Genomic DNA, 17186 nt, shown 5'->3' on the forward strand with positions numbered 1-17186 from the left:
CAAGCAGAGCATTGAAACATCTTCTCCAGAATATGAACTCATCCATCCTACATGTTGGTAACTAAGTGATGACTAAATAATTGATTTTTCATTGTGAAGGGTATGTACCATCCTATAGATCTCTGTAGTGGGACATGTGCTGTAACATATTTACAACTGATTTAAGAAAAATGGAGTAGTGCATATCCTGGTGGCAATTTAATATCTAGTAGAATATTACCAGGACAGTAAAAACATAAACTGACCCAGGCTTGGCAAAGAATCTCTGAGCAACTTGGTGATAAAATGGCCAAATAGACAAGATGCTGACCAAAAGCAAACATTTATCAGGAGGGGGAAGGGAAGAGAAAATAATACCCCAAACCAGAAACACAGTATGGCACCCTGAATAATTTATTATCACTTAGCAAAGTGGGAGAGTAATTATGGACAGTAGACATTAACTCAATGCTTAGGTGAGGAATGGAAAAAACATTATTTATACACAGCATCCCTGATTGGTGAATACTTTTCTATGTTTGATCACAAAGGTGGTATTGCAGAATAACATAGAGAAAAATAATAATGACAACATCATTTTGGAAAGGTTACTAAAAAAAATTAATTGGATAATATTCCTTTGATTAGGACAGGAAAGCTTGAGGAAGGTTTTGTGAGGAGTCTACAAAAACCCTCCTTAATATGGAAAAGGTGATTTGGCAATGAATGATCAGCATTTCTCATAATACCACATCAATTAGGGAGCAATCTGGGAAATTCCAAAACAGCAGGTATGTAGAAATGCATATCACTTTACATGTGTCCTATTTTATCAAAACAGACTTCTGTACTATATTTGGACGTTAAAACTGTGCGTGGGTTCAGAAGGTGACTGGATAAAATTCAGATAAGAAATGTCCATCAGAGATTATTAAACACAATGATGCAGAGCTAAAGAGCAGTCCCTGAACTCCAGATTGCTGGAAATAGTAAAACTCCATGGGGAGAGCTCCATTCCATTGCTGCAGACTGATGCCTGTGTTGCAGACATCTGCAGGAGGTCTGGAGGGGAGCTGCTGGCACAGAGCACTGCTGGGCTGCAGGGCTGCAGTGAAGGAATGGCCCAGAGCTGGAACACAGAATTCTTGAATTCTTGTCCCGCTCTAATCTCAGTGAAGCAGAGCACAGAACATTTTGCTTTTCAACCCCAACAACCATACTGGCAAATTTCCTTACTGTAGCAAAATTCTTTGCCAGTGAACCTAGGGTTTTCTAGTACAGGTTCCAGCAATCCCTATGAGGCAATGAGGGCAAGTTAAGCCATCAGAAATATATATTTACACGTGGAAATTGTTAGTAATACTGCTCTTCTTTTCCCCAGAGACAACTCCATTTCCACAGCCTTGAGAAACACATGCACACACACACAGAGACACAGAGAAACAATCAATAGATACATTTAGAAAGCTGCTTATACCATGTTGTGCTCCACGGATTTTGATAATATCAATCATAATTGAGTTAGATAAAATCCATCTGACTTTCAGGATGCTGGGGTCAGCTGGGGACGCAATGCCTCACTTCACATCAATTACCACATGTAGTAAGGTGGTGGTAAGCAATCCCATTTGATAGTTTGCAGCTATAAATAATTATATGGCAATAGCAGTAAAGTTGGCTCTTGGGCACAATACAGAATCATGAATTTTCATTTACTTATATCTCAGAAGCTGTTAGGCCTCCTGGTTTGAAATGTGAACCCCTGATTAGGTGTATCAGTTTTTCTATTAATACGGTATGTGCAGCTGGTAGGTGCTTTTGAATGAACACTTTATACTTTTTCTTATTTTGTGAGAATATTTTCATTACAAATATGACCACATGATGCACAAGAATTGATTAGAATTTGCTGTGACAAAGCAAACTTGGTTTCAGTCTCCTTTATTATCATATTCCATCTTTCATTCAATTTAGGGTCTTATCCCATCCAAATCTCTGCAGGATTTCAGTAAGTTTTTTTTTTTTTTCTTATATGCTGTATAATAAGTTCTCAGCAATTTGAAAACACAGAGTAAAGCAGGTTTATTAATCAGAAGAGTAGGGCAGAAAGGTTCCAAAAAGGATCAGATATTTTTTGTATTTCCTTGCTTTGCCTGGATACCGATTCCTTTTAAAATGCTGTTTTTTATTACACATTCTGCATTTTTAAGAACATTAATGAACAGAGGCAGAATGGACATAAAGTAAGATTAGGAATAAGGTAGGAGCATGGGATGGAGTTTAGCTGCTTTAAGTGTGAAGATCAGAAAGAACCAGTCTGAGGAATACCGAAGGAAAGCTGGACAGGTACAATAAGAACAGGATGAGGGAGCAGAGAACAGGAAGAAGTACAAAGGCCAAGTCTTCCTAAACATATCAAGGTGTCTCTATGGGCCACAAAAATGCAATAGAATTAATCTGAAATTTTAAAAGCAATGTGGAAGTGGGGGCTGGGGAAGTGTGAAGATGTACAAAGCCCACCTGACAAGAAGAAGCCCACCACAAATAGCAGCATCTGTCGTGTACCACCTTTCACCATGGATCAAAGAATGAACAGAGGAACATTTCACGTTCTGTCCTAGAGATTTCCATGGTGGAAAAGGGGCTGATTTCACTGAGGAGCTTGTTTTGAGAAGTGAGTCTGCCATAAAGAGGGGTTACAGAGCACTCCCACAGAACACTGCTTCCAGTTTGCAGAGTGCTGGGGCTGGAGGTGTTGAACAGGACACGAGGCAGCCTTGAGGCAGTGCCTGGAACCAAATGATGTGAAATGGGGTAACAATGGCTGTGCAATACCAGGGAGGATTTAACAGTCAAGAATAGAAAAAAGATGCTTAATCAGCAAGACCTTGACATGAGGTCTAGATTTTAGGAAAGTCTTGTTCATTCCTTCACTCTGACCTGAAGACCAGTTGTGAAAACCTTTAGCATTTTGATCAGTAAGGAAAATCAAAAAAATGTTTAGCAACCTGAGAAAGATGTAGATAATCTAAGAAAAATTCTTCTAAACAGGAGGAAGATTAAATGCATTAAGGATGTCATAGATATTTGACCAAGAGTTCAAATGATTTAAAGGAAAGGCAGGTTACATGTGTCACTAATTCTAGATGAATGACTAAAAAGTTTGAATATAAAAGGGAAGGCTTGCTGCAGGATCACGTAAGAACTGTATCCTTAATTATGATTTGATAGGACAGACCTAATTTTAGTAATGCAACCTATGTAAAAATTTGGCATCCATTGCTTCGGGAGGCCCAGCTCACAGCCCACAGAGCAGCATCTTGCTGATCAGAGAACTGGTATTCAGCAGCATGAATTGAACTGCAATCAACAAGGAGCCTGATTTGTGTTTTAAATTGGTGTTTAGCAGCATGATCTGAACTGAAATCAAGAGAGAACTTATAGCCTTTTCTAGGGGGAGCAAATGGATAATTTCCAATCTCATTACACAAAATATTTGTAGCATCTTAAATTAGATTGGAAAAGATTCCAAATTAGTTTAACGTGAGATCTGTAGGAGAACTTTTTGAATATGTTTTAAAGCAAAAACCTGCAAAAGTGTGAATGTTCTAGGAAAATATTTACTCTAAGTATGCCTTTTATAATTTTTCATATTATAAAAGGAAAAACCTCTGAAAAGCTCTTGTAATATACCAAGTAGGTATTTTGTTGCTGTTTTTTTACTCTGTTCCTTCATTCATTTCTCTGCTCAACAGCACACTGCAGTACCTGCATGAATAGTTTTTCTCTTCAGCAAAACAGAATGCTTCCCAGAAACATTCAAACACATTTTGATAAGGAAGGTATATTGCCTTGTGTCATAAGCCAGTTTCCTGAGGTCACTGCTCAGAGCATAGCATCAAATAACAATCCCTAGCCATATTCAAGAATTTGGTGGCCTTACAGTGACCCTGATGCCCTGTGCATCATCCCACCGGCACTGCTTTCCCTGTAACTATGTCATCAATTTGATATTTTACCCCAAATAAAATATTGCACAATATCCTCACAATTGGATATTCTAACAGCCACCTCCCATGCTGGTTTTGTACATTTTGTGTTTGTCTTGTGTTTTATTTCTTCTATCTCAATCACAGCCAACGGTCACTGTGAAGATCTGGCTCCCCGGCCTGTTGCCATTGCTCTGCATATTCATGAGCAAAATCTTTCCATATCCACATGGCAAACCTTTCAAACTGTCATAAAGAAGAAATAATCACCTTTTCTTTAAAATCTAACAAAGCCCACCAGAGCTGTGTTCTTTGTATAATAGTTAACATTGTCACTAGTAATCAATTTATTTTACTGGTAAAGACAGTATTCTCATGACAAGTCAAAGACCTTTGGAAACAGTACATCTGTGCCTGCTATTTAAGCACACACAGACACAAAGAAGCAGAATATATTAGAAACAAAAAATATGTCAGCTTGTATAATGGTCCCATTGTTTGCTCTACCAGAGAGGGATTGTGCCATAACATATGATGCTGAATGTGCTTTTCTTGTCCCCCAGCCTTCATAATAAAGTATTTGATGCAAATACTCTAATCACATGGAGAAGATGCGGATGTTAGTTGTCCTTCCTTTCATTGCTATCCCCGCTGCCTCAAGAAATATATTTTTATGAATATTAAAAAACCCAAAGAGCAAATTGATGGAATTCTACTTTAGTGTGTTACTTTTAGTAACAGGTGCTTGATTCACACTTGGCTCAATATGAGACCCTCTGCCAGACACTGGAGCTACATCACTGCAAAGTTCAGCAAATGGCACCTGTCTTGTGCCTTCTCCATTAGGCTGTTTAATTATTTTGAATAGGATAAACCAGAAAAGGTAAAAAAAGGCACAGAGACCAGCACATACCCTATGAAATTGCTCCATATATAGCACAGAAACTGTATGCAGCCCTTTGCAGCACTTCCTAATGGGTAGTGTCCACAATTTACAGAAAAAAGTGGTTTCCAGAGTGTAGGAAGAGGTAGAATAGCTTAGCTAATTCATTTATATCACTTCCTTCTGTGCAGGGGAAGTCTTAAGTCTAAGGTACAGCTTCAACTACACAAAGTGATCTTAACTAGGAAGGAGCACATTGACCTTTAATTATGCTGCATGGACCATAGAATTACACTGTGCTAAAACAGTTCATCCGGTTCAATATTTCTGTTCCTACTCACTCATTTATCAATGCTTGATAAAGAATAGGGAACATCTGCCCACAAGAGAAAGACAAAGGGCAGGAATAACTTTGGAGAGGATGATGGCCTGTAATAAGGACTGGCAGCAGAGAGGAGTCACAGGTCCACCCCAGCCACACTCCACAAAGTGCCATTCTCTTTTCACAGGCAGCAAACTCCTTGGCAAGCTTGCCCCTTCCCTGGCTGTGCATGAGCTCTGCACAACTGGAAGCTGCCAATTTTTCTGCCATGGGAGAAAAGGTCCCCCATGAAGCAAACAGGGCAGGGATTTTTATCCCAGCATACTTTGTTGTAGTGCAGCTCCATCACATTTCTACCAGAAGCAGCAGCCTCAATCCTGTCTTAGTGCTGCACATCTCGTGGTGTGGTGCAGGAGCTGCCTGGAAAACAGGGGAGTTTCCAGAGTTCTGCTTTATGAGGCTTCAACATGTTCTTCCCAAATTGTTGGGTAGGAATATCATAATGCTTCTCTGCTTGTCTGGATTTGGAATGAAAGGACAGAGCAGGTAAATAATCTTCTGCTTTCCCTTCCTGGGCACCCACTCATTAATTGGGCTGTTACGTGCGTGTCTACATGAGAATATTGCAGACCCTGAAGCAGCACATGGGGCTTTAGAAAACCAATAGCTTCCATGTTATATTATCAAATTTCATACTTTCTTTCTTTATGGAAACCAAGGAAACTTCATGTGTTTCATGAGTCAGCCACTGCAGAAAGCAATAATGAATCAAAATCAACTTTAAAACAGCACTAGTGAAGTGGAATAGACTAAATATTGCCTGCTGCAGCATGCAGCCAGTATGAAATAAAAGCAGAGATGCAATTAAAAAGCTCTGTTAAAGGTACCTGATATTATGCACTAGGTCCATGCAACCATTAAGGTCTGTCACCAGCAGAAGGGGCCTGCAGTGGTTTGTGTAAGGGATGGAGCTCCATGGGACCCATTAGCAACTCAGCAGCCCTTCCCCAGACACTGAGCAATGCAACAGAATTCTTACATCTCAAAAGCCCACTCTATAAACAGAGAGGAAATCTGAATATTCAGGCCTTCAGCCCTCCTGCTGAGCACAGCTGAGCATGCTGCAGCTCAACTTCAAAGCAAGAGAGTCATGAGAAAGGAAGCGCAGCCTGGTGGCATGGGGACTGGGAGCTGGTGCCTGGCTGGGCTGGATGGCTCTGAGTGTGTGCTGTTAAACTGTGCTCTAGTGTACACAGCACATCTTCAGCTCTGCAAAAACAGGCTCAACATTGGGCTTTTCTCAGGGTCAAAAGCACCCAGCTATTACTCGACTGTTAATTTGCATTTCAAAAGGCCAGGCCAACTTTCAATATAACACTGGTATATTATAACTTACTGTGGGTTGGATAATTAGACTTTGCAGTGAGAGCAGAGGTTATTTTGTGCTGGGGCCAGGTGCTTCAAGCCATGGAGCATTTGAATCCTGTGGCTGGGACCATGCACATCAATCCCCAAGGCCAAGGCTCTAAGCTGCTGCTGGCCAAGGATGGGAATTCTGATTCCTGGGGCACAACGACAGTCAGGCTATACTACAACAGCCAAAACTTGTGATTTAAAAAAATGTTCATGGATTTGGAGATTCAGTTGTAGTTCCCTGTATTGCTCAATTTTGAATTTGCATTTCTGCATGCCTAGCATATAATCAAACCACTGGCATTTCAGAGGGTCACTATCAGTGGTAAGTCCTCAAGACTTAACACTGTTCTGACTTCCTTACTCCTGTCCCAGTATTCACTAAAATAAAAGCATCTTTCCTCCAAACCATTTCCCAAAACAGAATGTTTGAAATTTAGACTGGGAGAAAGTAATGTCCCTTTTGAGGGAAGGGTACAAGAAGATGCCATTGTCTTCCTAGGACTTCTGCTGGTGCCCTGGGACTATATCCAGTGTTTTCATCCAGCATTCCATGCAAGTGTCATTAGTGACACTGAGGGCTTCTGGGTCTCTGACCACTCTGCTTGTCAGAGAGCCGAGTCCTCGAAAGCCGGATAGCGTAATGAAATCTTCCTCTATGAAGGCGGGACGGCTCACAGGCGGCTTTATTTCCAGGAGGGTTTATTGAGGAACAGCAATTCAGGGAGCGAAGGGAAAACAACCTCTCCGGGAGGGAGCTCGCTCTGAGAGCCCTGAACAGGGGGCGGAATCGGGATTATAACTGGGACAAGAGAGGGAGGGTCCAGGCATGAAGCGTTCAGTGAAGGAAGGCTTCGGGGGCAGAGTCAGGGTCGAGTGGCAGGGTTATAACCAATGAGGGTAAGGGGAAAGAGCGGCTTCAGGGAAGGAACCAATGGAGGTATAAAGAACAAAGAATTTTCTAGAACCAAGGGATGACAGACATACTGATTGATAACAGGGGAGGCGGGGAACTACACACCTGTCACCTCCCAGGGTAATTCGGGGGGACAGTTTCCCAAGTCCCCTCCCACATGACACCTTAACCCATTCAAGCTCTACTCTAATGAGCAAGCACGAAGGAGCCTGGGGTGCTTCCTAGGAAAAGTGTCCAAAGGTGTGCTTGTAAGAACACTGCTTCTGTAGGAGTGACCAGACAGCTCCCAATTAAGCAGGACACTGTGAAGAAAACTATTTGTCTCTTCTTTATGACTTAGGACTTTTAAATTGCCTAATTGCAGTTGTTGAGGTTTGTACTAGGACTGTTCACAGCTTGCAGTGTTTGAAATGAGACATGTACCTACAATGCAGGCAGACAGAAGTGCTGCTGACATCACTGGCAGAGCAATTAGAAGTTGCTGCATCTGAGGGCAAGATCGATTTACCTTTTTTCATCTTTTAGAAACACAGCCTGAACTGTAACCTGTTTGGTTTGGGTAGTGGATTTACTTGTTGCTTGTTTTATCCTTAATGGAAACATTCACCTTTACCTTTGGATCGCTCATAATTTCTGTTTGCTCTGAGCTCTCAGACTGACCCCTCTTATGCCCTTTGAGCCAGCACGTTCTAATTATCTTTATTGCAAGGTCCATTCTAAAATATAAAATTATAACAGCATTTGTGCAATCTATGCCCAAGTCTCTCAATATGCCCTTGTCAGGCTGTAATAGCATCACTGCCTCTCACTGAGGGCAGGGGCTCTCTGAAGTTTAGATGGTAGCAGTGGAAATGTGGGCTGGTAACACATTGATAGGTTCCATTTTTCACTGTCAGTGAAAGCATTTTTTTTAAGCAGATACGTTAAAAGTGAGAGGTTTTCAAGAACATGCAGGGAGGTGAGTTGCAGTTGGAAAAAGCCATCTTTACACTGACAGCAGGTGCAGAAATCCATCCCCATGGGGATCTTTAAAAAATATAGATCTGAGATTAACCTTACTGGCCATTGTATATCATATACATGTCATCTAAACCTCAGCACATATCTGGCAGTAAAAATATCTGGTTGCTATTAAATGAAAAGTGAGGTGATGAGAGTTTTCCTCAGTTCAGCATGTTGCTTATTGTTGGGATCACTGGTTTGGGGCTGGAGAAGGAGGAGCAGGGCAGGAACATCGATTTCAGGCTCTGATTCTAAAAACTTTCAAGACTTAGTCTTAACAAAAGGACTTGTATGTCTGAATTACAGATGTGCACACTATGTGTGACCTCTGGAACTAGATATTTACTCAGTAAACTGCCTAGCTGGAAAACAGCTTTGACTCAGTATAGCATAGCTGCACCTCTAAACTGCACTGGAAATTCCTACAATCAATAAAGCTTCCTTAGCAGGTATTATTTGAATGAAGAAACAACCAAAACATCAAGATCTGGCACAAAGGGACTTGTATAACAAGGAATAAATTGCAAGTAAGGATGCTGGGTTGTGCCAAGGAAGAGATACAGCAGCTTTTCCCTTATTTGTTTATCCCACCAAGATGGACACAACAACCTGAGTGAGTGTCCAGAAGCTCTGCTCCTTTTTATTACAGATTTTACTAATTCAAGACATTCTTGGTAATCCCAGCATATATTGAATTGGCATGGAGAAAAGACATCCTTACCAAGCCCCCAAATGAGCCCCAGCACATCAGGAGTGGGACCTGTGCAGGTGGGAAATCTGTCCTGCTGAGGGCCAGCCTGATGTATGTAAATGTCAAAGCTACCAGTGCAACACACACCACTAGCCAAATATTTCAGCCTATCGTGACACAATTTTGCAGAGTGAAGCTGTAAAGTTCAACTCTCTTCACTTATTCCTACCAGCAATATGAGGCTATACTGGTTTTGTTTTTCCCAACCTGTTTGACAAAAAACTGTTGATCTTTTAATCTGATATCCCAATATTTAGGTCTTTCACAGGGGAAAAGAGGTTGGGTAAAATGACTTTTTTTCTGCACATAAATTACTTTATTCTACTTTTCCATGAGATGAAGACATTTGAAAAAGCTAATAATTGCATATAACCATATCTGTGACACATCACATGAAATTATTTCTTCAAATGCCTATTTTAAAATAATGTCAATGGCAGTGATAAGTATTTCCTTGTGAAAAGAGAGAAAAATTGAATTATGAGAAATAAATATAATTATGTTTTCTTTTTGTTCTGATGGAAAAAATGAAAAATCAAAATTCCTCAGAAGCTCTAAAAATTACTGTTCCATTTTATGAGTAAACAGTCAAATTTTCTTTTATAGACTTATCCAAAACTTTCTTTTAGTCATGGGAGATTGCAGGATAAATCCAGGCACATTTACAGCCTGAAGCCAGGATGAAAACTCATGAACACCAATGCAAATGCATAATATATCCATTTGGTTGCTGCAGAGTTATTTTTCTAAGGTACACAAAAATACATTGCAAAATAGTCAAAACCACTTAGAAATGTCTTTTCCTGTGTTGTTGAAGGGTGCCTCTATATCCTCATCTAGCTGTTTTCAGAGAGAAAGTATTGCTGGTTATTACCTGACTTGTGACTTCTGAATTCTAAATGCAACTCTCATTTTAATGCAGCTGCTACTAATATTCATTATTAGGTGCGAGTTAGCTATAGATTTAATGACCAGTTAATTCCATATCCTAGACTGTGGGATTTGTTGAGAAATACAAAAGGCATTAAAATAATGCTAAATTCCTTTTAGCATTATTTCCCATTTTAAATGGAAAAAAAGGACCATGACAATCCAAGTAAGCCTGTTATATTTCCCTTGTTCTAACAAATGAAACCATTCTTATACAAAAAGATGAATTAATAACTCCTGTGTACCACCATTAGAGATTGTCTATGGAAAAAAAAATAACCCATTTCCATTTGGAGCGTGCTGATAACATTTATTTTTCTCTTTCCATCTGGAAACCCTGTGGGTATCATGAGAATTGTAGCCAAGCTGATTGGGGTCATGTGTGAGGGCACTGGGATCAGAGCCAATGTCATGTCCAGCCCCCTGCAGCCTCAGCAGCTCCCAGGGAGGGTGTGAGTACAAATCTGTGGCATATTGGGACATGAGGCTGGGCACAGCTGAGGTCAGTGGCCAGAGTGTTTCACACAGCCCTGGGAGCAGTGATGGGCTCTTAACCTGCAGCAGATATATTGAATGGAGTTCCAGAGGGGAATGGTGCTGTGCCCTGCAGCAATGGTGCTCTAAACCTGTTGCTTTATGAAAATTGGGTGCAATCCTAGAAATAAATGAACCTTAAAAAATGCATGGAGAGCTTTCTGTGTTCATCTGGCAGAGAAGTTAGAACAGCAGATCTCATGCCTCTGGTTTATTTATTTGTTTAGCAATATTGCTGAGGAGAAAATTAGAAAACAATCAAATCACTATTTTAAAAATAGCAAGACAGTTTTCAAGTTGCTCAAAGAAAGGCGAAAGTGAGAAACATCTATAGCAGTGGGCTGTGGGTTTCTACACAAGGCTCTTGCATCATCTTTCTGAGGGTGAAAATTATGTGCAAAATGCACTGTCTATGCTGTGACTTATAAAATAAAATACGAGTTGTTTTTTTCATCCCCAGCCCCAGTCTCTGCTTTAGCTATCCTCTACTACCATGTTAAAAAGGCTGGTACAGGACCAGTGGTACTGCACCAGAGGAGACAGCTCTCTTTGGGACCTAGACTGCAATACAAGGGAGCAGAGAACCTGACAAGCATCCTTTCCTTCCAGAACCACCATTAAAAATCTCTGAGGAGAAAAGAGTGCTGAGTAGCAGATCCCCTCTAAAACTGCCCCAAGAGCCCAACTGCTCTGCCACTCCTGCGTGCCTGAGCTGCAGAACACCAAGCCCCTCAGGGACATGAGGAGGACATGTCTGAAGGCCCTCTCTGTGTCTCTGTGTCTCTCAGTATTATGAGCAGAGTGGGACAACTCTGCAATGACAGCTCACGACTGCCTGCTGCTCCTGACTCTGCTTGTGCTGTATCCACTTACTGGAGCATTTGGAGTGGCAAAATCTGTTTCCCAGCTTGGCCTGAGGGTGTTCAGTGTCCTGTGGAGGATGACTGCAGGAGCCACTGGGCTCCTTTTCTTTCCCTTTCTCTTCCCACTCAGAGGCAGTGTATCAAGTCCCCAGGCAGCAGGACCAGACCATGCAAATCCAGAGCTGCCTGTCTCCCAACAGGACTTGTGTCACAAGGACTGGATCATTCTCCTTGGTCATTATGAGCTGTGTGACAGGACAGAAGAAACTGAAGCCCTGCATTTATTTCTGCCCTCTGAGGACAGCTACCAACACATGCTCCTCAGGGAATTTGAGCCTGTGGATGCCTGGTCCATGAACCCTACCAGGTGTAGGTATGAGATGCATTAAACACAAAGCTTTGCCAAGCTGGCAGCTGTAGGCACATGAAACTGCCCAGTGTCCCACTAGCAGCAATTATGCACAGCTTTAAAAATATCCAACTTCTCAATAGCATTAGCTACTGTGAAGCAAAGATGCTTTAACTGAGATGGAAATGAATGGATGTGTAATCCTGCAGAAGGAGGCATTTATCTAATGAAAATAGTTTGATAGCTTCAACTGACAATGAATTCTCTGGGATAACAAGTCTGGGTGGCTGGTAACATCTCCAGGGAGGGCTCTTCCAAATTAATATTGTCACCATGCAAAGAACCACAATTCAACTATTCATCTTTCCAGAGATTAATATTTTCATCACCTGCATGTTGGCATGGGATTCACTTAGGTCGTCTGCTCTGCCTCAAACCCAACCCTGAACTTAGTCTGCTTTTAAGGTGCTCTTTCAAAAAAAATCTGTTATGTGATTGTAACTTTACAGTTTTGTACATGTGTCTGTAAACACATGTGCATTCTTATAAATGTCTATATGCATACATACATACCTATGTGTGTGTGTGAGAAGAGAACAGAAATTAACATCTGTGCTTTAGCTCAGCACCTTTGCTTTTGCCTCCCTGAAAATGCAAGTTTTTTCCTGCAGGAGCAGATCCCTCTTGGATCTTTCTCCACACCAGCAGCAACCCTGCACCGTTACACCTCAGTGCTTCAATAGATGAACATGTCTCCTAGTGAGAAGTCCTGTCCTGTTATTCAAAGCCAGAGTGTTGTTAATCACATGCTCTCAGCTTGTAAACAACAGTGAAATCTGTAGACAGCCTTCAGAAAAATATTCTTTCATTCTAGCCTCTTAAACTATGCCTGAACTTTAAATTGTGCTTGGACTGCAAAATCATTTATACATTGCATAACTTGAAAACTTCCTTACAATGTTTTAATATTTATTTATAATAAATCAGGTTCTAATTCAAGTGTTTATTTCCCACTGGATTTGCATGTAAGGTTAAGACAGCTGGCACATAGAAAATGCAGTATAGAGTTTATTGCCTGATTCCTAGCAGGTAAAAGGAGATTCTAATGGGAGCATCATGGACTTAAAAGTGAGCAGAGATACCTATGGTACTGGATAGTACAGATAGGTACTGGAGCACTACTGTTTCACTGTGCTCATTTGGTAAACCCATTTCATAAAAATAGCAAAATCCAAGAAATGACTAGGACCAAAACATTTTTCACATGCATGAGTCAACCATTCATCTTCAGCCTAGTAGGGAATATGGTCATCACAAATGTGACAAGCTTGGAAAATTTAGAAAGCCCATAAATTAGAGCAGAAATTCTTCTGCCAAATTTTACTGGTTTAGAACCAAGAAAGACACTTTGAACAAAAAATGTTTGGATGATTTGTTAAAAGTTGCCACCTCTCCTTCAGCTTAGGGGGATAAAATAACAGTGATAATACAATTTGCCAGGTATTTTTCATCTGACAGCAAGCTTTTGAATACAACTGCTTTGTTTTCCCTATTTATGAAATTCTTCTCACAGTTATAAGACATTTCTCTGCAGATCATGAGAAATGCCTGACTTGCTCTTCATGGGAGGAGCAGCAGCTTCAAGGATACCAGTGATGAAAAAAATTCATTTTTACAGCTTGTGGTATAACCATAAAAGGAGAGATGGAGGCCTCTGAGGGGAGTAGGACTAAGTCAGCTTGCAGTGGATGAACCCCCCAGTAACAATGCTTTGGGTTCCTGCTTTTAGTCTAGAAAGAATATGATGAACCAATATGATGACTCCAGGAAGGGACTGCTGCCCTCAGCACCCTGAGGGACATGGACAGCGTGCAGCTGTCAGGGTCCTGCTGCTGGGGCAAATTCTGCCCCACTGGAGCCAGCTAGGCAGAGCTGTGCACTGGGCTCCCTGCACTCAGGAGAGCCAAGCCTTTGGGTGCCAGCTACAGTGGAGCCAGTAGCTCTGTTGTTTTAAATTATCTTTTCCCACACAAGAAGCCTGCAAAATCTGCTTTCATTCAGGAATTACAGATATTCTCTGCTATTCCTGAGTTCTTCCTGCCTTTAAACTATCGTTTTCTATTCCAAGCTTCCCCCTTCCTCTCCTGCTCCTTCTCCCCCAGTTAATATGTTGCATCTTATTTCATGCTGTGACACCATTAGTGGAACCTAATCTCCCCTCTAAAGTAGACTATTAGTGTTTGGTTGGGGCCACTTATGAGGTCATACGCTCACACAGCACTTATCTGAAGTAAATGCCTTGTAGCTAATCAGGAAAAGGTAACATGCCATCACCCTGCCCACGGCTTCCCAGCACCCAAATTCCACTCATTTACAGTGAGAGAAACCCCAAGCAGCCCAAGGTTTGATTTTTCCTTTTACATGACAGAAGCCACAGCCCTTAAGTGACTAGGACGGAATGAGAAAGGAATAAACAATTAGACAGGGCTGCTGGAACAAATCCTCCTGTTTCATTTTTCTTCTTCACTTGTCTCAGCGGGAGTAGTTTTACCTCCTATTGACACCCATTGTGCTCTTGGCTGCTCGCTATGATGCAGCTGTTTTCTTAATGCCTATCAACCCTCTCCCTCTTTACAATACAAAGGTGACTTGTTAATACAAATGTTGTTGAAACCCTAATAACAATGAGTCCCAGTTGTGATCAATGCTATTGCACCTTGGCAAGGGAATGTATCAATGTGTATGGATTCATTTAAAAGTCATCTGCTCAAGGCTGCCGCTTTTTTATTTTAAAAATCTTGGCAAAAGAAATACAACTGTTCTATCAGACTGAATTTCTAACTCTAGTGGCTGCAGTAACTCAGTATTACAGTTCTACTATTTCCTGTGATACCCACTTAGTCTCATATCTACCATTTTCTATCTGCCCCAGAGAGTCCATTTAAACAGAGCCTGAGTCTTCCAATGAAATCCTCAAATTCCAGTTATGCTCAGTCCTGTTAAAAAGATACTCTGATGCACCTGTTCTTCTCCAAAGGTACTTCCAAGGAAGTCACTTGATTCCCAATGCCATTTTTTGTTTCATTATCAAAACCTCAGCACAACCCAAATGTTACCACCACCTAAACACTAGCTGAATCTTCTCTAGACTCACTAAGCAGCATGTTACTGTTATTTCAGAAAGTGTATTACCCTTTAAAGCTGTGTGTCTCAATGGCCACTCCTCAAAATGCCGTTGTGTCCAGAAGTAAATATACCATTTATAAAGATGACAGATTGGCTATCCTCTCCTTTATGGCACCCTTGTATGGCTGTTGGTCTGGTCTCTACAGTAGATGTATGCTAGTGCAAAGTGATATTGGATTAAAAGATCAGGAATGATGAAATTGAATATAGATACCCATATATGTAACTGACAGGGTGCATAATCCATAGAGAATTGTTGTTTTCAGATGGGAAACAAGCTTGAGTGAACCTCATTCCTCAAATATTCTCAGTTCTGGATCAGGGTATTCTAAGCAATTTCCTACTTAATCCACTCAGCCAGAGACATGATCATTGGGCTATGTAAGGATCAGTTTGCCCTAGAGAATAAAAGCTTTTGGTGTTCAAAACATGAAAGCTGAATCATTCAGAAAGTGAGCTACACTGCTATTGTAATTCTGAGTAGAGGAACCATGTAACACAGCTGCTTTATGCTTTGAAAACTGTTTCCAGTTTTCCAGTGTCATATATTCCTCCAGATCATTACACTCTCACATGAAACTAATCAACATTACAAATTGAAATTAATCTAGCAAACACACTGTTTCTCATTTAAAAAATATTAGGTTCCATTACACTGCTTTAAAAAGCCACACAGGGATTAGCTAGAATTTTGACAAGTGTCAACCCCAAAAGCAGGAATAGCTGCTAATGCCTGATTTATAAATCTTCAGATTTTGTACCTCTGTATTGAGAACAATAGAGTCTTTTTTGGACCTTTGGTTTGTGCTAGGATTCTGAGTCACTGAATATTTTATGGTATTCAATGAACTACAGTATGAGTCATTCATGAGCTTTCAAGTATTTTTGGAATAGTTATTTTGCTTAAAATTGCAGAAAAATCGACTAGCAGAAGTGATAGAAAATGTACCACTATAGATTTAATAAGATCACGTGGTGGAATCAGAGCATATACACATCAGCATAAAAATTAATTTAAGCAAAAATTAGGTCTACAAAGGAAATGAGGGATTCAACAATGAATTGTTAGAGAGTTATTGTATTCTGAACAGGACCCATTTTACTGGAGCTGTTCACGGTTGCCAAAAAGTTCTTGCCTCAGATGCTGTCCGTGCTTACAATACTTATTTCCATACTCTGCTGCAGTTTACCATTTCTGCAGTATTCTGCAGACATGCAAGGTTTTCATGAGCACTAAATGATTAAAGAGCTTGATCACAGGGATATGGAACACTTTTGAAAGGACATGGCCAAGGCCAGGTTCCATTGGTGAGGTCAGTGAAGAAATAAATCCAATTGAAAACTCAGTCCTACTACTGTCTGACACAGACTATTCACACCACTCCTAGTTTGAAAGAGTATTCCTACATTTACACAGGGATTTTGCTGTTTTTCCTGGTGTGGGGTTTTTTTTGTATGTATGGGTGGTTTTTTGGTTTGCTCATTTCAAATAGAGCCTAAACACGCTGTATACTGTAAGGAGTGACTCCAGTGTAAGGACCTGGATCACCAGAATCACTGGGAGACGGGAAAAATAAATCAAGTTTTACACAAAGCACATGAAGAGCAGTGGCAGAGCCCTGGGCTCACAACCTTGTGTTTGTGGGGACCATCCAGCACCACTTTTCACACAGGTTCAAACTAAATGACGTTTAGTCATGGTTCTCCTGTACAGAGATCAGTTTTGGCTTTCTAGCAAGGCTGAATTAAAGCCATTTGCAGAAATAATGGGAAGGATTGTGTCAAAATCTGAAAGTTTTTCCTCATTGAGAGCCAAAGTTCTTGTGTCACAAGACTGCCTGAAAGAGAAAGTTTTCTTGGATGCATGACTGTGTTGACACTCTTATTCTTGCTTGAGAGTGGCTTTTCATGGTTTTTTTTGAAACTCCTTACTAAGCAGTATAAGTCAAATAAGAATGGGCTCATGGGGTTTCTTTGGATGGAACTAACGAATTTACACTTTAGTGAATTCTGAACAAACCTTCCCAGAATACACGAGATGTCAGCCAGTGAGAAATTCACCATTTCTC

Source organism: Lonchura striata, chromosome 11 (genome assembly GCF_050655825.1).
Source record: "Lonchura striata isolate lonStrDom1 chromosome 11, ASM5065582v1, whole genome shotgun sequence".
Classification (NCBI taxonomy): domain Eukaryota; kingdom Metazoa; phylum Chordata; class Aves; order Passeriformes; family Estrildidae; genus Lonchura; species Lonchura striata.